Raw genomic sequence first — 20909 nt, forward strand, 5'->3', positions numbered from 1 at the left:
TGCAGCATTCTGCACCCAGCGTATGTCAGTCAGGGCTTAAATCAACAAGGTCTGAACATCGGATGGAAGCCTTGCTGGGAAAAGGAGCTGGGTGTCTGCCAACCACCCAGGGACCTGGATTTCCAAGAGCATCAACAGGTGGTCCCAATGTCCATGACCAATCTGGGATTGCTGTCTTATTAGCCCTTCACTGGCCAGGCTCTGGTTTTGTCCATCTTATTTGCAGAGGCCATCTGAGGCCGCAACACTGATTGGCTGCTGGTGCCAACACCACGAGCCAGCTGGAAATGCTGAAGGCAGAAGAAAAATTAGCTGGAAGTCAGCTCAGAGAAGTGGACTGAGCTGGAGCCCAAAGTCCCGGGTTTTATTGCACAAGACTCTCTCCTGCCAAGAGGAAGCACATGCTGTTGGTCAGTTACCATCTATTAAATTTGTATTAAAAATCAACCAAGCAGGCAGCTTAGCCCTGGGCAGAGATGGGGCAGAGACCTCTTCATAGGGATGGTGCTTGCAGCTCGATCTCAACTTCTCCAAAGTTGAGGGAAAGGTTCTGGCTTGGTCCACAGTAAAGAGATTGGCTTGAGCCAGTGTTTGGCCCCAGATTTGAATCTGCACAAAGTCCAAGGAAGCTTGGATCTGGGGTTCAGTGCAGGCTCATCTCTCCTAGCACTGTTCAGCAATGACCCCTATTGCTAATTACAGCCCATCACTAATGGTCTTGTAAGGATATGCTGTTGAGATCTGCACAAACAGATGAAGGAGGTAGTGATATAGGGCTCGAGGGCTGCAATCAGGACTGGTGAAACTCCAAAGCCATGAAGTTCATGTGTTCATAAGCAAGAAGAAGAATTTTGGATGCTTATCTGTTCCTTTGGAAATATTGGGATGAGGAGATGGTTCTTCGTTTAGCTGAGCCAGTTCACCAATCTCTGGCTGGGGTATAGAGAGGCAGAAATTTAGAGATGGGCCAAACCAAATCCCCAGATCCAAATACCGAGACCTGGATCTGGCAGATGATGGGTAGTTTGTCTCATATCAACAAAGCCCAGTGCATGTTTCTGATCAATTTTTTTGATTGGCCAAACAGGGCTGTTCCACTCCTGCCTATCTCCCACTTCCTGACAATGCAGTGCTGGTGTGTGCCTGTGTAAAGATGAGATGGTTCTTTTTGGCCTACATTATGTGCAGAATCTATGATCCAAAGGTTCAGTCCTTAGTCTAAGAGAGTTCAGTGCAGAAATGGTGCTATCCTTTCAGCACCACAACTGACATTTCATAGCCCAAGCGGAGACACTGACAGGTGCCATCAGGGCACTCTCAGCAAGAAAATGGAAATGTCAGCTGACTGTTCCTGGGAAATCCCTCGCTCAGTTTTGGATTGTCATTTATGGGATGCAGGGAGCGGAAAGTGGAATGACGGTGACCCCCGGGAACATCTGGTAAGACATTCAGTAGTGTGGTGCACTGCTATCTGCCATCCCTATGGCATCTTTTACACTGAAGAACCCAAAAGCACAGTGCAAACTACTACTTGTATATTGTGGTATCCTTTCACCCACATGCAGTCACCTCCGGGTTGAATGCAGAGGCTGTTTAACAGTGCCTAATAGCACTACTCCAACATTACACAACAAAGGTGACGTTACATCATAATCTAAAGATAGCGGGAACAGGCCTCTTCCTGGTCTCCTTTCGGAGGATCCAAAAACTATGCCCTGTGATTGACAAGGGCTTTCTTCCAGCTCCCTTGAGTTTACACCTGTGTTCTGATACCTTCAGGATACTAGACTGCGCCTGCCATGGCACCATTCAGAAGGTCTAGGAGCGACCATAGTTCTTCCATGCCTAAGAGCTGGTTGATCAGAGCTAGGGTTTTGATCTGGCTCAGGTGCTGAGTGGGATGCAGTGTAGGTTATGAAACATCTTCAGCTACACCGGATCATTGCATTATGCACTAGCTTCAGCCCTTTGTGAGACCATGTCTGGACCTAGCCAGTAGGGTGCTGGAAACTGGTGTTAGTTCTGATCCACTCTCCAGTGGTTCTGGGCTGGACTGGAACCTCCTTATGGAGGAGGCAGGCTGCTCTCCAGAACTTGATGCACTGGGCTGCTTGATGTTTGTCACTCAGCCACCTCCTTCGTGTTACCACCAGCCCCTTTTATCGTTTGCGTGCCCACTTCCGTGGATGCTACCTCTGTCCCAGCCCATGTCCACTTATTTTTGACATGTGGCCCAAACAGAACACTGTAATCACCCACACTGCCCTGTGCCCAGGGATCCACTCCACTGCCATCTTCGCCCAGATGCTCCACTACAAGCCATCCACTTTGCACCACTCAGGCAGCTGATGTAATATGTCTCAAGTTGGGCACTGAAATTGTAGGTACCCCAAATCTCTAAAATCACTTCTGAAAACCCTAGGTCATTGTCCCTACTCAGACCTCACCCACAGCAATGGAACCAGAGGTGCATTATAAAGCCCTATCCAACTCCTTTGGTTACCAACTGCCTTACAAGAGTTTTTGGCAGCTATTGTTTACCCAAACAATTCACTGCACATGCTACTTACTTTGTTATACTTATTTAAAGCACCAGTTCATAATATAGATTCACAGACATTTCCGGGAGGAGAAACCCATCTATTCACCTAGCCCATCCTGTGCCACTTTCACCAGAAGTGAATGCATTTCAAACAGGAGACAAACACCGGCTCTGGCCCTGAGGTCTGCACAGAAAGTTAGTCTCTGTTGCTGCCATGAACTACCGTAGGGTTGCCAGATTGGTGATGCGTGGTGCAGTCGGAATTTCCATTCATAAAAATGTCAGTGTTGTGGATTCAGTTTCAAATCACAAGGAGAGAAGGAAAACTGATTTCATTACTCGAGTAATGGAGCATTCCGAGTCGCTGCGTGTTGAAACAGAGCTGAAATCTGGAGGCACCTTCCTTTGGCTTGTTAACATGTTTGTTTCTTTTGAAGAGCTGTCAGTCAAATGAAACTCATGGCAGCTGTAAGCAGAAAATGGAGGAGGAATGGGCAACCCTGCTGTATGTTGCAAAAAGTTAACATAACATGTCTCTTATTTTTGTCTTTCCTCCAATGAGGGAACTTCTTACTAAGTTGGCTTCCAGGAAAGTACCTCGTGGGGAAATGATTATGCAGACTTCATGTATTTATTTGCTAATTGTGAGCCGAGAGGAATCAATAAAACCAGAGAGAGGGAGAAAAATCCACTGGAAGTTACAGCACTGGACAGGAGACAAAATAAAGAGAAATCACTTTATGGGAGATCCAAGCTGGCTCGGCCCAGAGGATGTAGTCATGCCACTTTTTCCGTTTTCCAACCTGCCTTTGTAGTTCAACAACAAAACACTTTTGATTGGATTTTAATTTTTGCCTTCCAAACTCTTGATTTACAATGCAGCCTCTTTATCCGTCTGTCTGTCTGTAAGATTTACCGTGAGCCATGTCAATGCTTGAGGGATGCAACCTTCGTTATGTAGGTTGAAAAAAGCCCTAATCAACCACCCTAACAAAAATCTCTGACCTGTTTAGATGACAAATGAACATTCAATCTACTGAATTAACACTTGTCAGAGCAACACATCTGCATCGAAGGCCTCATATGCAACACAATTTAATGCTAAAAAGTGTGTGTTGGGGGGAAGCTGGTAAGTCCACATATACTTTTACAAAATTGCAAAATACATATTTTTTTTAAAAAGTGCATCGTGAGTGCCAGATGCTTTCATGAAATCTGAGCTCTGACCACATATTTCCCAGACTAATGTGAAGGTAAGAAAATGTGAAGATGAGCCAGTTTTTTATTTTTTTGGAAACAAGTCTTTCCAAAAAAACTTAAACCTTTGGCCGGCCCTGATCCGCACTGACAGAATGGAGAAAATTAATGCAAAGGAACTGAACAGAGGTGGTTACAGGAAACATGGTTTGTCTAAAAATACAGTCTGACATCAAAATATACAAAGTCCCTTTTTTTTTTTTTTTTAAATTAATGAAGTGGAAGGACTGAAGGCTTAGGTGACAGCTTGGCTGGCACAGCCACTGCTGTTTTCATTGACAGAAAGTTTTGTGCTCCAACCTTGCATCTAGAACATGTGGTTTCCCTGGAGCTGAAGGAAAAGAAATGGCCTTTCAAATATTGTTTCCTCTAACTGGTGGGTGACTGTGGCCAAACGTCTGTCACCCACCTCTGGGGTTCCCGAAGGAAGCTCCTGCGGTCAGAAGGGGAGTGAAAACTCAAACCTTTGCCTTTGGTTTTCCCGTGGTAGTGTGGAGTCATCTTCCATGTCACCAGGGAGGGCTGAGTTTGGGCAGGACAATCCATGCTTAAGAGCTGGTTGATCAGAGCTAGGGTTTTGATCTGGCTCAGATGCTGAGTGGGATGGGACATTTAGATGGACTTCTGTGCTAGGGGATGGGGGGAGACTTTCACTGTCTGCCTTTGGTTAGCATGTTAGCTGGGACCAGCCACAAAGGTCAGGGGGTCAGTTTTCAAAAGCACCTACATGACTTAGGAGCACAAGTCTGATTTTCAAAAGTGACTAAAGAGCCCACTGATTTTCAATGAACCTTAAGTTTCTGAGGGCCAGATGTTCCAAGGTATTTAGCAGCCTAAAGATGTGGATAGACGTCTACTGGGATTTTCAAAAGCACCTAAGCAGGTGAGGTGCCTAATGCTCACGGATTTCATTAGGAGATCTGGTCCTAACCTGCTTTTGGAGCCAAAGTCACTTAGGTGCTTTTGGAAGTGTCACCCCAGATCACCAATGCACACCCCTAGTGTAAATGAGCTGCTTTGGTGCAAATTACTCTTTTTAAATGTCTGGAGTAAATCACATTGGGGTAAGCCTTCTTGTACATCAGGGCAGCACATCTGCATTGGGGGTTGCACCAAGGAAATGGCATTGTTTTAGTTACCCCAGTGCATTAAAGAACAGGGCCTAAGACTCAGGGACCAATTCCCTGTTGCCCCTCAGCTTGTGTCCTTGTTTACCCCCATGCAAAGTGGGGGGGTCAGTGTGGAATGTTATCAGGCCAGGGTTTTTTACCCACTTCCCACTCATTTGCATGGATGTTAATGATGACATAAGTTGCAAGGTTACACAATAAGAATAGTCATAAGCAATAATAATAACGTTGCTATTGTTATAAATTGCCATAGACAAGTTGTCACCTAGACAAGGTGCAGAGCAATGGAGAATCAGATACAAATCTTCAGACTCAGATCCTCAAAGGTGCCTAATTCCCACTGAAATCAATCCCATGGGAGTTTGGTGCCTAAATACTTTTGAGGACCTCGGCCAAAGTCCAGAGAGAGGCGAAGGCCCTGTCTTGGTCAGGAGAAAAGGTGCTTTTCCAAGGAGCATTAGCAAATGTGGTGAGAACCACTGAGGGCACCTACTGCCTCTCACCTGTGCAAGGCCATTAGCTGCATGTGTTGTAACCCGCATCAAATTCAATGAGGCTGCTTGTTTCCATAGCTACATATGCACTGTGTACCATAACAAATGTGGCCCAGAGGGCAACTGCTGGACCAAACCCATGTCTCAGACTGTTCTCCCCAACTCCACTTCAGTGGCAACCCAGTTCACCACTCAGGCTGTCTCCTCAACAGCCTCCTTAGCCTCATGTGACCCTAAGAGCCCCTCAGTGCCAACTGGCCAGGGCAATACAGGAATATCCTAATCCTGGGCTGTATTCTGGTTCGCCAAAGAATATCATGTGAGATCTGAAATCAAACAGTCATTAATACCATTGTGAAATGTACAGACAGATACTATGTCAGGTGTTGTGTGTCTGCTGGTACCATGTTCCTGCAGTCTGTATCAAGGGCAGCATTGCCAAGTGGGTTTCTGCTTGACACAAGGTGATTATGCCTGTCTCTGTTGCTCACATATATATTAAGCATTGTAGGCCAGCACAGTGGAAGCTTCATTTGCATATGAAGTCAGTGATGGGTGGGAAGTTAACAGGGAGGGTGCACACTGGAGAATAAGCTCCAGGGGCTCATCCTGACTCTGAGAACAGACCATGAACTTTGGGCCTACAAGGCAAAGGCCAGGGTGACACCCCTTCTCCTGTACCTGACAAGCAAACAGTGCATTGATAGTCATGAAAACAGGATCTGAAAACGTCAGAGGACATTTGGGGGGGGGGGGGATAAAATGATTTAGCCTGCAGTTTAGCCTGCAAGCTAAACTGTAGGAAACATGTTATAATTTGGTCTTATATGTAACCCTTTTGTTACCATTACCCCTGCTCCCTCTCTCTGAAATGGTGATCTGTGATAATGAACTGATGGCTGGTTTCACTATAACTATATCTCATTAAATGTGGGATTAAATGAGGTGTGGCACCTGTGATGAATCACATATGCTGGTTTGTGCGCTGGTTCCTTGGGGACAGAAGACCTACTAGTTCTGTGAGTGCTCAGTGGAGAAGGTGCTGGATGCTACAGGGGACCACCTCAAAGGTGCGCATGGATGGGGGGGAGGGAATGCACCTACTGGTAGCCTGCAGGGGAAAGCCCAGAGGTCCTGTTTGGGTGGCTTATGGGCTGGTGGTGTCAGGGAGCTGTCACACCTTGTCTCACTGATTTTTCTCATTGGGCCTCATGGGCTAGGCCTGCAGGTCTTGTCTGAAAATAGCCTAACATCAAACTCTGAACCCAACAAGAGGAAAATTAGCCGTGTGCATCACTTTGGGGTGGGGAGAGGGGAGCAGGAGGGCAGCTCAGTGCAATGTGGCCTCTGCGACAGCTCCAATGTTTTCCAGTCACTTGGAACCTCTCAGAGGGCAGAGAAGCCAGTGACAAATATCATTGCCGGGCGCTGTGGTTTCTCTGCAATGATGATCCCGCTGTGGTGGCCTATGAGCCCAGCATTCCAGTGTTGGCAGACAGGCCATGCTCCTATTCCACAGGTGTTTACTCCACTGGCTCCTGAACCGTTCCCCTGACACAGTTGGACAACCAAGGGCTAGGACACGTCCCTCTCACACTTCCGATCTCAGTGCAAGCCACTGCTGGGCACCCTTGTGGAGTATGATCTCATCAGAGCCTTTTGGGCTTGATTAACAACTTAACTACCTCCCTCTTTCCCCCTGCCTGGCCCCACTGGGAACTGGCTTGGCGAAGCACATGGACAGGCAGCGCAGCAAAGCTCAGGAGAGAGACATGCACACGCGCAGCCCATTGCTCCTCCCATCATTGCTCGGAGGCCCAGCCAGCCAGCAGGGAGATCAACTCAGCATTTAGCCAAAGGAAGCTTCGACAAGCCAGCTGGTTAACAGGGCTGGTAACCTCTCCCAGCGGGGAAGAAGGGAACTTCCCGCTGCAAGGCATCACCCCCATTGCATTCACAGTGGTGCTCGCATGGCAAGCCACAAAGCCCACCCGATGATCAGAGGCAAAGTGGATTAGTCTGAGCCCTGGCATAAGAAATACATGATGGGCGAAATTGCTGTAATTTGTAATTGAGGCGAGCTGTTGAAGCAACCAGCGGGTGCCCCGTAAGCAGCCATGTGATGCTGCTAAGTTCCAGCAATGTACCCCCTGAGGGGAGAACAAAATCAAATGAGTCACAGCTTTCACACAGCTCCGGCTGCAGCCTGGGCTGATGACACCAGTTTTCAACACGGAATGGCTCCTGTCCAGTTCCTGAATAGAATACCCTGGGAGCGCACAGCTCCAGCGGCCAAGAGCAGAGCAGGCATCCCTCTGGTGGCCTTCGCCTGCTTGTTTGCTTTGGGCTTTGAAAAATCAGCTCGCCACCTTCTTCTTAACCTCTCCCCTAGCCCTGCACTTGCAAAACTAGCTGTTGCTTTCCAGGCTCCCAGCCGGTGGCGCAGGTATCCGGGCAGGCCCACCGCTAACTCAAGCTAGTGAAATCTGCAGGTGTGGTAGCTCAGGGTTAATTCCACAGGACAGCGCCTCATTTGGGTATGCAATGGGGATTCTTTCCTTAGACCATTTATGCACTCCTCTCTCAGGCAAAAGGCACATTGGCCTTGATGAGATGTCTGTCTGACTCAGGAATGAGTCAAATCAGAGTAAAGACTTTGTTTGTCTCCAAGGCCTGGTCTACACACACAGTTGCCCGGGGTTTAACTAAAGATGTGGTGTGAAACTAATTCAATTAAACCGGTGCAGCTTTGTGCATGGACGCTCTTAACTCGATGGAAACCGGGTTAATAGCTGTTTAGCTTGCCGCTGCAAATTAACCAGTTTTGAACTGATACAAGTGTGTCCACACACTGGTTTGCATTGGTTTCACTTAGGATTTAAGTGAAACCAATGCACTTCCATCTGTTGCCAGGTCTTTTGTTGTGGTTAAAGCTCTCAGAGATACAGCCCCGGAGAACGAAACGCTCCGTTTAAACACAGGACAGGTACAGCACGGGCAGCTGCAGGGCCAGCCACCGACCTCTGCACTACAGCACTAACATGCCTCAGCCAGGATGGTGAGGGACTATCCAGAGGTGGGAAGGATGCTCAGTTGTTATTGGCCATTCTGCCCTAGGTCCCTCTCAAGTTGTGGTGGCATGGACACCTCGTCACTGGGAACTGAATCGAAACCCACTGAATTTACTTTAGACACACCCCGAAACAGCCACCAGATGGCAATACGCTGCTGTGATCTTTAAACAGGGTAAGAACCGACAGCCCCTCCCCCCTTAGCGCAGGTTACAGTTTCATGTGACATAGCTAGTGACATCCTCCAAAGGTCTGACTGAGGTCTTTGAACTACGAGGATGATGTGAGGACCTGATATGTCAATTAAAAAAAATAGATTTTTAAAAAATGTTGGAGGCCATCATCATAAAACACCAAATGAAAGCAGCACTGTCAATCCCTAGAATTCAAAAAGCTTGAGTCAGGTCCTGAAAATCGTGAGGTTGCCTTAAAAAAATCAGGAAATTTTCAGATGTACCAATTTGGGGTTCTTTTTATTTGCCTTCTGGTTCCTGAATCTTTAGAGTCCCTGTTTTTAAGTTTTTCTCCTCAGTTACGAGGCCTAGAAATTTACTTTTTAAAAAATAAAAACATCCCCCCCCCATGGAGCTTCTAACATAACCACAGGACTCCAGAAGCTAGGGCTTTAAGAAAGGCATCAAATAGTGTGAGAGTTGGCAATACTGTAAAAGGGTAACATTTCCTAAAATGTTCAAGCTTCAATGTTCATCTTTAAAGATAATGTTAAAAATAAGAGGGAGTCAGGCAGGCTGAACTTACTGCTGCGTGGCGTGTGTGTGTGAATTTATTGCAGAGAAGGTCTTGATATCTTGTGGAAAGAGTCTCCAAAGAACCCCAGATGGCAGGTACTCGATGGAAAATGCCACCATGCAAACTGGGGTGTCTAGAAGCTCATTTTATTGTGAGCGATAACATATTAAGGGAAATGCACTGATTGCACAGGATTACAGCGATGCTTAATCAGTCAACATTTGTAAAACACTCTGAGCGCCTCAGATGAAAGGTGCTAGCGAAGGCTAAAGTGTGGCTGGGTTGCATCCTGGAGAATCTCAGATGGGTTTTGCTTTTGCAAGCCCTAACCCAAACCCAGTGGTGGCTCAGGGCCAGGTTCCATGCTAAGTTCATGAGGGTTTGACCTGTTTTTATAAGTGACACAGGTACCAGTTTATTCACTAATAAGCCTGCCTATGGGCTCCACCTCACTATCCTTGTGGTAGCTGGGCACCCCACAAACACTAATGTATTTACCTGCATTGCACCCCTGAGCTGTAGGGACATAACATCATCCTTGTTTGATAGCTCAGGAACTGATCCACAGCGAGATCATGTGACTTGCCCAAGGTCACACAAGAAGCCAGTCACAGAGTCAGGATTTGAACCTAAATCTAGCCAACTTTAGTCCAGACCCTTATGTGCATCTGTTCCGTTTTCACTAACCAGGGTTGGGGAAATTCTGCTGCCATTGAAGTCAATGGCTGTTTTGCCAGAGATGGCAATAGTAGCAGAAACAAATCCCAGTAGTGGCTCTGATCCTGTTCCTGGCTCATCTAAACTTTCCATGTTTAAGGGCAGTCCTGTCAGCTGGTTCTAGTTCCATCCCACCTCTCCAGCAGCATTCATATCAGTGTTGGAAGACGGCGTTTACACTGCGGCATTGTTTTATTGGTTACGTTCACCCGTGTCATACCAGTTTAATATCAGAGATTTATGAGGTTTAATCTCTTGCTGTTTGAGAGGGTGTGACCAATTCAGGCCCTTTCCTTTTCGCACAGTCTAATTCATTCGTGGGCCAGTTTTATTATAGCCCTGGAGGAGCAGGTTACCTCAGTGCTCCTCTCCCCCAGAATTTTCCTTTGTCACACAGCGTTCCAGAGCATATGGACGCAGTTATGCTCGGGATTTCACAGCAATTCACTCCCACTCCATGGACCTTCCCCTTGCATTCAGAAATATGGTTTCTCCACAATAATACGGAGAGGAGGTCTCTCTTCAGGAGAAAGGCTTTATAAAAAGCAGAGGTATGGGTTATCCCCTGCCTCACTCTCACAGTCTGTCCCTAGAGGCCTCCTCAGAATGGATCGTTTTAGGTTTCTATGTGGAATACTTTTAAAAAGTTGCCTTTTCAAAACATATTTTGATTTTTCCATGTGCCGCTGCCAAGATGCCTTTCAACAAAGGGGTGACTAACTGAAGTCTCAGCAAAGGAAGGATTTTTTCCAAGAAAGGGCAGAGTGAGAAGATGATCTCACCTTTTCGAATAGGATCCCACCATCTCCCCCCAGCCCCTCTTCCAAATGTTGATTGGGAAGGGACTGGTGAGTCAAGGGAGCGGGGGGCTGGGCCAGCTGCTGGGCAGCATGGTGTGCAATGGCAGTCAAGTGATTTGCTGTTGGAAGGCTGCCCTCTATCCCACTAATTCCCCTCGCTCCCCTGGGTGTGCTAAAGGGATGTGGGTGTTGGGGGGTCACTTCCTGCTACACTCGGAAGGGGGCTGAGCTCTCTGCTCTCAAGGAGTTTGCTGCACAGTGCACAGGGAGGACAGCTTTGGCTTTTGCTTTAAGAAGGGGCTTGTGGTTGCCTCCCCTTCCTGGGCAAGCAAAACTGTTCAAAGCCCAAGAGAACTCGTAGGCAAGGCTGGATAGCACTGGGTGCAGAGCAGCCCCCGAGATGTCAGTGGGAGTGGACAGGATCGGGTGCCTCTGGAGAGGCAGGAGGAAGGGTTCACTCCTAGTTTGGAGACACTGTTCACACTGGGATCCCCATGAAAAGGCTACAAATCTGCTCCCTCTGGTTTCAGGTGTGCAGGATCGTGTCCACGCTGGGGCAAAGGGAACCCTTCCAAGCGAAGTCAGAAGGACTGTGAACAAGAAGTCTCAATGCCCAGGGTTCCTGGGGGTAGATTTATTTTTGCATTTGGAGAGGAGGGGGGGTGTGAGAGAGAGAGGAGGGAGAGGGAGAGAGACAGAATGTATAATGCACATGTCTGAAAGAATTAAGAGATTAACAGCTCTGGAAATTGAAACCCTCTGTTTATTCACAGGCCAGGTGTGGCGCAGCATAAACATACCAAGGGGCAGTTAATCTTTCCTTCCCTGGCCTCCTAATGACCTCAGCTTTGACCTGGAGGTGCTACCTTCTCTAGAGGTCAATACCCGTTCACTTTCTATGCTGACCCAAGCCTGTCCTCAGCCCCTCCAAAGCCACCAATTAGCCCATATCCTATTGTGCTACAGAATGGAGCTGGGAATCCCTACAAACGCAGCCTGTGGTTTTGCTTTCTCCTTCATGGCTGCTCAGGGTTTGGCTTCACTGGGCTCGGTGCCAGAGCCTTCAGGTGAGGACAGAGCATCTGGGACTGCCAAAGAGATGGTAATGGAGATTCCAAAGCTGAGCTGGAAATGACAGTATCCTTCCCTCCTCGGAGAGCGGAACAGCCAGAGACTCGAGGGATGGAAAAGGGCTATTTAATCCTGTCCATCTCCCTGCCGGTGCCAGACTGGCCTGTCCAGTTCTGTGCTACGTGGGCCAGGCAATAGGGGGATCCCTTAGGAAACTTATTCCACGGGAAGTTTATATTCAGTCTAAAAGTCTCCGTACTTCACTAAATTATTCCTCTGCCTCTTTGGGCTGCAGACCCTTCTAATACCTGCAGATTGTTACTGTGCTTCGCGCTGTGCGGATTTACCTCCTTCAGCTTGGCCACATGAAGCCATAACCACTTTGGGATTCTCTTCTCTGAACTCCCTCCAACTTGCCTATATCTTTTAGTAAATAGTTGCCCAGAAATTATCACAACTGGCCCAATTCTCTTCTCCCTCCCAGCAGTGTAAAACTGGAGTAACTCCACTAAAGCCCATGGTAAGAAAAGAATCAGGCTAATGTTCCAGAGCTGCAGAGAGAAGGGCCTGGGGCTTCCCTGCTTTGTGATGATGTGTGCCTCTCTATCTGCATCCCCAAAACTAGACTAGCCCTTTTTCTTTTGGCAGCTGCTATTTCTCCCCACATGTATTAGCAGCTGGATTCCAAACTGAATCTCGTGGTGATATTTCTTGCTCAAATCTCTAACAGCCTTGGCCAGGGCCGGCTCTACCGTTTTTGCCGCCCCAAGCAGTGAAAAAAAACTGTCACCGCCGAACTGCCGTCACGGACAGCAAAGGGAAGAAGCTACTGCTGAATTGCTGCCAAGGCTGGCGGAACAGAGAAGCTGCCACTGAATTATCGCCGCTGCAGAAACACTGCTGCCCCTTTCTGACTGCCGCCCCAAGCACCTGCTTGGAACCCTGGAGCCGGCCCTGGCCTTGGCCCAGATCTTCAACGGTATTAGGTACCCAATTCCTGTTTTTCAATAGGAGTGAGACACCTAAATACCTTTGAGGATCGGGATCCTTAGCCATTGTCCATTGATGCCAGTAACGAGACTCCCACTGACTTTCATAGGCCCTAACTCCCTTTGTGTTATTTTGCTCTCCTCACTGCTCCTTCACAGAGTCATAGATCCAGGGCCAGAAAGGCCCATGTGATCATTTAGTCACAGGCACAGAGACCTGCCCCCAAATAATTCCCAGAGCAGAGCTTTTAGACAAACATCCATTCTAGATTTAAAAATTGTCAGTGAGGGAGAATCCACCACCGCCCTTGGTAAATTATTCCAGTGGTTAATTACTCTCCCTGTTAAAAATGTACTCCTTATTTCCAGCCTGAATTTGTCTAGCTTCAACTTCCAGCCATTGGCTCATGTTAGATCTTTCTCTGCCCACTTTTGAATTGAAGAGCCCACTGTTAAATATTTGTTCCCCATGTAGGTACTTATAGGCTGTAATCAAATCACCTTAATCTTCTTTTTGTTAAACTAAATAGATGCAGCTCTGTCACTATAAAGCAGGTTTTCTAATCCATTAATCAATCATTCCTGTGGCTCTTCTCTGAACCCTCTCCAATTTATCAACATCCCTCTTGAATTATGGATGCCAGAACTGGCCACAATATTCCAGCCACAGTCACACCAGTGCCAAACACAGAAGTAAAAAAATAATCTCTGTAATCCCACTCAAGGTTTCCTGTTTATGCGTTCCAGGGTCGCATTAGCTCTTTTGGCCACAGCATTACACTAGGAGCTCATGTTCAGCTGCTTATCCACCACAACCCCCAAATCTTTTTCAGAGTCACTGCTTCCCATCCTCTAACTAAGGCCTACATTCTTTGTTCCTAGATGTATATATTTACATTTAGCTATAGTAAAATGCATAGCGTTTCCTTGCAGCTAGTTTATTAAACAATCCAGATTGTTCTTTATCACTGATGCGTCCTCTTCATTATTTACTACTCTCCCAATTTGTGTCATCTGCAGACTTTATCTGTGATGATTTTATGTTTTCTTCCACGGCATTGATAAAAAAGTTAAATAGCGTAGGGCCAAGAACCGATTCCTGTGGGACCCAACTAGAAACACGCAGTTTACAATTAGAATTTGAGACATATTGGTTAGTGAGCTTTTAATGTGTACCATGTTAATTTTGTATCTTTTTAGTTTTTTATCAGAATATCATGTGCTACCAAGTCAAACACCTTACCGAAGTCTATGTATAATACATCAGCACTATTACCGTTAGCAGCCAAACTTCAGAAATAGACATCAAGTTGACACGTTTATTTTCCATAAACCCGTCTTGACTGGCATTAGTTATATTATCCTCCTTTAATTTTCTATTAATCGAGTCCTCTCATCCGCTTAATGCTGTCAGTGAATGTTTCAACATATCCAGTAGTTCTAGCTGCTTGGGCTCAGCCCCTTAGAGCCAGGGCAGTTTAATATAGTTCCTGTTCATCACTGGTTAGGCACAGACAGGAAAACCAAGGCTTGAAATGTAGAGATCTAAATAAGTGGCTGGCTTTTCAGAGGTGCTGAGCACCCATCATTCCTTCAGCTTAAATACTGATGCCAGGTACCTGATCCAGGTCCCCAGCTGTGCTGGCAGAAAGGCAGACTCTCTAGTGATGCTGGTGCAGCCAGCAGCATCCTGGACAAGTATAGCTTGAAATTCTCACCAGTGGCCACAGAACTGCTGCCTGAGATCTCCATGGGCTTGGAGTCAGGCACCAATGCTCACCCTGGAGTCACACAGGCAGAAACTTCCCTGGGCCAAATTCCCTATCCAGTTATGGTTGCTTTGTGTGTCTCCCACAGGGAAAAGCAGCTTTAAAGCTAGCTTAACTAGACAGTGTAGGATTCCTCTTGGATTGGGGAACCCTCCACCGTGTAAGGCTAGCAAAGCAGCTCCAATGCTCCCCACACTACCCAGCACTTGAGGCCAGGCTGGGGAATCTCAACACCTCTCTGATCCCTGGATTTGGGATTGGACCTCTGAGACCACCAAGCAGCTGGAGTAAAGTAGAGCAACCCTGAGGCTGATCTAATTTGCCCGGGCACCAGCCTGGTGGTTAGACAACTCTGAATGGAGTAGGCACAAAGGGTGGCTTAAAGAATGGCTCAATACTTGAATCTGATGGGGAACTGCATCACATTCTAGTGCTGAGCACAACTCGGTTGGACCAAAGTATCTGGTCTAAGCCCAGGCCTACGTTTTTACTAGTACAGCAATGTTGGTTAGGGGGGATGATTTTTTTTTCTACATTACTATCCTGGCACAAGCACTAGTGTGATGCAGTTATGCAAGCCTGAAAGGGCTTTTGCTGGTATAGCTTAATCTGCTTGCTGCCCTGGTATCAGCATTACTGGCAAAATAACTTTTTCGCCAGTAACCACACCTGCACTAGGAGCGTTAGCTGGTGTAGCTATAGAGGTGGAACTAAACTGGCAAACCTTTACTAGTGTAGACCTGGCCTATGCCACTGTGAATAAACAAGAGACAAATAGAGCTGCAGCAGATCAAGTATATTTGACTCCAGGGGCGGGCCTGCAGAGAAGGCTGCACCTCCATTAGAATGGAAACCCGGAGTGTAATTCTCTTTTGCCTTGCACGTTGCGTGTCATTCATCCCTGTGGAAAGTGGGAGTAAAATGCTATCCAGTCAGAATCCTCTTCTCACTCACACCATAGTGCGAGTGTCCCACACCCTCTTTGCACAACTGTAAACGACCACACAAGGTGCAAAGCAGCTGAGAAGTAACCTCGGCCGTGCACTTCTTCCCTAGGCCAGGAAGATGGGGGAGGGGGTTCTCCTCACCAACTTCACCCCCAAACCTAGATACCCTCACAAACCCAAGGCTTCCCAGTACATCGCTTACAAAGCCCTGAGCTCAGAAAGTTTAACAACCTCCCAGTTTACCAGCTCAGTCTTGTTTTCTGCGTAACAGGGATTTAGCAAAGTCATTAACTAATTCCACTTAGTAGTAAAGTAAAAAGAATTTTGTTCTACCCAAGTCTCATTGAGGTTTAAATTGAAGTTGTGTCCCTCTTACATGGCTTAGCTCAAAATATTTGTACAGAATATACTTTGCAGGAAACAGCCTTTTTTTTAAAAAAAAAAGCACAAATAGATAAAAAAATAAATAAATAAAAAGATCTGCTTTGAGTCACTGAATTAAAAGGAAGATAAAAAGCCCTATTAAGCAGAGCTATCCAGATGATAGCTCCCGCTTTAGCTCACAAGAGAAGTAACCATGTTCAACCTAATTAGGGCCTTTTAGGACATTCAGAGCTGCTATCATTCTGTAAAGTTGAGGCAAACTGTTGGCTTCCCTAATTGGCTTCCCGCTTGGGTGTCAGTCAGAAAGTCTTTATTATCACTCCGGGCGCCTTTTCAATCCTTTATTCCCTCCTGGAATGTTTCGGAAGCTGGGCTGCCCTCACCTAATGCATGCTTACAAGGCCCCGCCAGCATGAGTGCCGGCTAGCCTATGTGGCTGGGATTGCTCTCCCCCCATCCTCTTCTCCCTGTTTCATATCCAAGGAGTACACATTTTTGACGCCCTTGGATGTTCCTTCATTTGACTTGATACCGTTTGGTACGTTCACTCAGACACACTGACTGAAAAAGTAGAGTCCCAAATGTTCTTTAGCCCCAACTAAGACAATTTATTGACCGTAGGCCTGTTTGGGCATGGGAGACTGGTATGAACTGCATTACGGGTGTGATCCTGGGGGGGCACTGAGCACCTCCACTTCAGAGCCCCTTTAGTGGAGGTGAAGGGATGCTCCACTTCCCAGCAGAGTCTCAGCACATCGCAGGATCGGAACTCAACCCCTACACAAACTTCCTTGGGATGTTGTTGGGTTGTTGTTTTTTTGTTTTTGTTTTTTTAAACAAATGTTGCCACCGAATGGAACAAAAATAAACAAAATATTGCAACTTCCATAGCTCCCTCTTTTTTCCTATGCATCCCGCTAGGGTGCTTCATTACAAGTATAGGTTTTTGTACTGTTCTATACAGGTTTTTATACTGTCTTCATAACCGTAGTATCTGACAGGAGCCTTCCCCCTTAAAGCAATAGCATGGGATTGTTGAAGCCAAAACTTTAGTTCTTATTTTAAAAAAAAATGTTTCACAAAAACCTAATACAGATTTAAAAAAAAAAAAAACAAAAACCAATGAAAACAAGATTTTTGTGGGGGTGAAACAACCCTAACCATTGCCATGCTGTAAAATTCCTACACTGCAAGACTCTTCTAGTGCGTGAGAACCAGGATCTGTAACTGACTGGAAATGATGTTGAAACTAACTTGTGAAATACAAAAAGTCAACATACAGCTTCAAAGCTTAAAAGTGCATGTGATGTTTAAAATTATTTCCCTCTAATAACTGAAGGCGCTACTTGTAAGTAACACTAAGGAAGCCATTTGTGGCAGATTTTAAAATAGGATTTCAACCCCCGGTGGCTCGTGTATCAGTGGGAGCAGAATTTGGCAGGGTCCTTTTTAATAATTCTGTAGTGAATGCATTCTAGCCCTGCCTGTTCATTGTTGCTGAATGGGGATGGTCTCACATTTAAACTTCAGAACACATTTGCCATGTGGTATAAAGCAAGAATAAACAGGCAGATTTTGCATTCAAACCCTGCATGGTGGGACTGGCTGGGAAAGTCTTGATTGCTGCTGTTTCACAGTTTGCCCCCTCCTTCCCTATGTTAGAAAACAAAGATTATAAATTATTCAGGGTATAATTCTGTAAATGCATGATGGAATTTTATTTCAGAGGGAGGGAGGATGGATGGGTGGGAGCTGTGGGGGTGGAAGAGGAGGCAGGTATATGTACAAGAACAAGGCCCTCTTCTTACTGCCCCTCTGTGCGCGCTTGATCCCGTGAGTTCACGTGAAGCTGTCAGAATACAAAGCCAAAGCAGAGCATCTCAGAACACAGCAATTTCTGCCACTGCCAGGAATTCCCTTGTATGAAAAAGATGTTGTGAAGGAGTGTTAAATGGAAATTAGTTCTGCGTTTGCAAACACTTCCAGGATGTGCCGGGCGGCTGGTGTGACTACACGTTCGGAACAAGGAGGAGGTGCCATTACCACTGCTGCTGGAAACTTTGATACAGAGAGGATGCCTTTTTATTTTTTTTCCAGAGGCCTACAGCATTCAGCTGAGCTCATCGGGGCTTGCTCCAGGCATCACATTAAAAACTGGCCCCGGATTGACACAGCAACAGTTTGAAATTGACTTGTACAAGTATGCTGATCAGCCCCAAACATGACACAGGTAGGGTACAGGGCTTGGACTTTGGACTATAATATCTTAGCCCCCAGCAAGGGAGACAATGGGATGGGGATATAGTGTGCCACTTGTGGTGAATGGGAGGGGTGGGGATGAAATCAAGACACCCATAGAAATAAAATAAGGCCAAACAATATCTTGTAATTACTTCATTATTCATTAAAGACCTGATTTTAAAATATGCCTGGTACATCTCTAGGAGCATGTACAATACTGAACCTAACAGGCAACTATTACAAACAAAAGGCCCTAATAAATACCCTAGACCAGCTCCTGAGTGGATGTAGCACTGTTGAGATCACTGGAGCAGCGTATGCAATGTATGTGTGTGTGTCCCTGAACCAGCTGTGCCCATGTGAGGATTCCATCTGGCCCCCGAACACACCTGGAGGATGCCACGTTCAAGACCTACATGGCAGGCTACGCACAGTTTGGGCTCATATGTACCATATGGGTGAGGTCATGCTGCAGGGAGGATGCCATTTTGCATGCCCAGGTAGAACTGCATGCCTGACTAAAAATGTCAGGCCCTGCCCCTGCAATGTGCTGAGTTTCACCAACTGTGGATCTGAATCCTTTACATAGTGTATATACATCAGTCCACTCCCCCGCTGCATACAGGCAGCAGCCAGTGTGTAGAGATGAACTCTGAAGATCAATATACACAGGAGGCAGATCCTCATTTACACAAAGGCCTCTTTACCCCGCTCGAGCAGCAGCAAGGGGCTTTAAAGTGAATACAACTGTAATTCACACACACTTTAAGTCTCCTTACACTGCCAGGGTGAGGTAAAGCGGCTTCCGTTTAAGGGAGAAGGTGGCCCCAGCTCTGCCAGGGGCCTAATTCAGTTTCCATTACAGTCAATGGGAAGATTCCCATTGACCTCAATAGAAGTTGGCTCAGGGCCTCATCCTAATGAAGGAAGTGAATTCAGGACTGTAGAGTCCTTGACTGCACACAGCCTGCTGCCCCCCAGTCTCCCATCCTAATAGGAAAGCCCCATGGAATTAAACAGAAAATGATCAATTTTCTGTAGGATTTTTGGACTATCCTATAAAATGTAATAGCATATTAGATCCCTAATGTGGAATTCCATAGATGACTTTAAAAAAAAAACCAACCCTATAGAAATGGTCTCAGTCCCTGTAGGCATGTTCGAAGTCATTGCTGCAAACTTCAGTTACATTTCTACAGAGCCCTATTGATTCCATCCCTAACAGATTGCACAGGAATTTTCCATCAATCTGATTCCTAACACCTAGAATACCCCCAGCTAATCGCAACTGCAATGGCAGCACTTGGGAAGCAGGGTTGATCTTCCCAAAAACCAAGACTCAAACAGATTCTAACCTCATTTAACTTCAGCTTAGCCCACAGTAGTCTATTTACTTCTTTGGAGACCCCCTCAGTGAAATGCTACCAGAGTATCTAGGATCAGAATGAGGCCCACTGGGCTCACAGATGAGACTCAGCACTTTGAATTGCAGCTGACACTGGGCCCAAGAACTTGTCAAGATATTGATGATGTAATTAAATCACAGCTCCATTACAAACTTCTTTTTGTAAAGATATCTTCATGACCAAGGATCTAAGCATCAACTTATCATTAAAGGGTATAAGAACCCAAAGGGTTGATGTTTGGCTCAATACAGAAGTAAAATTTTATGGTCTGTGTTTATAGACTACATGATCTAAGAGTCTCGTCTGTCCTTAAAAATCTATGATACGTCTCTCACATACACTAGTGTGAATCAGGAGTAACTCCATAGAAGTCACTGGCAAAAATAGTGTTACAAATGAGTCAGACCGTTTAGCATAAGTATATTAGTTCCATCTAGTATTTAGTTGTGACTCTCTTAGTACCTTTCCCAGGCCCAAAGAAGAGCTCTGTGTAGCTTGAAAGTTTGTCTCTCTCACCAACAGAAGTTGGTCCAATAAAGCTTGTCCCCTACCTTTTAGGGGCAGATAGTTTAGCTTAGGATCTCATTGGGTTCATTTTATCTACATTAAATCAAAACAAAAAACAAAAGTGTGTAACCAATAGCTAACCCTTAGGGGCCAGGCTCTCTGCTGGTATTAACCTGCACTGCAACATTGACTTCAGGGGCCTCTGTACTGCTACGTCATGCAATGTGACACATCGCTTCCCCTCTTGCCAAATTATCTAGCTACTCCGCCCAGTAAGTGCCCGAGTGTAGGAAGTTAGGGCTCTGGAAGTGGAAAAGCATGGATGATCTTAACCTTTGAAGCTGATCTTTTGATTAGATGTTCCCGTCTCATTTGGAAACTGTAATTTTCCAGACGAATGAGATGGGAGAGCTTTGATTGTGAAAGGTCTGACTTTTGGGGGGGAGGGGGGGGGTGTCCCAATGAACTGAAGGCCATCCTAGCTTGAACAATCCTTAAAATCCTACTGCATGAAACACACAGTATTCTCTTGCTAAGCCACAGCGGACTGGTCACTGTGTCTGCAGACATTTCTCTTCCCCTACCCCTTGTTTCAGTCACTCTGAAAATTGCTAAGTGCTAACGATAACCTGTAGCATGGAGGCCAAACCATGAGACGTCCGTGCTATGGAGAGAGCTGTGCCTAGTGTAGCTGGATGGGGACGAGTATATGCACTCAAATGACAAAGCAACATCGGCCACTTGTTTTCCAAAGCCTAAAAGAACTTTAAAAAGTCACTGCCGTAACAGAGTATGCAACACTTGGGCTGAGGCGTGGGCATGACTCCAGGGGAC

General features: G+C 46.2%; 1 protein-coding gene across 3 annotated transcripts in view; it reads right to left on the bottom strand.

Annotated features, from left to right (window-relative positions):
- Positions 1-20909, bottom strand: part of NTN1 (netrin 1) — a 234338-nt gene that overhangs the window by 9804 nt on the left and 203625 nt on the right. The window lies entirely within an intron of this gene.

Source organism: Dermochelys coriacea, chromosome 14 (assembly GCF_009764565.3).
Source record: "Dermochelys coriacea isolate rDerCor1 chromosome 14, rDerCor1.pri.v4, whole genome shotgun sequence".
In the NCBI taxonomy this organism is placed as follows: Eukaryota; Metazoa; Chordata; order Testudines; family Dermochelyidae; genus Dermochelys; species Dermochelys coriacea.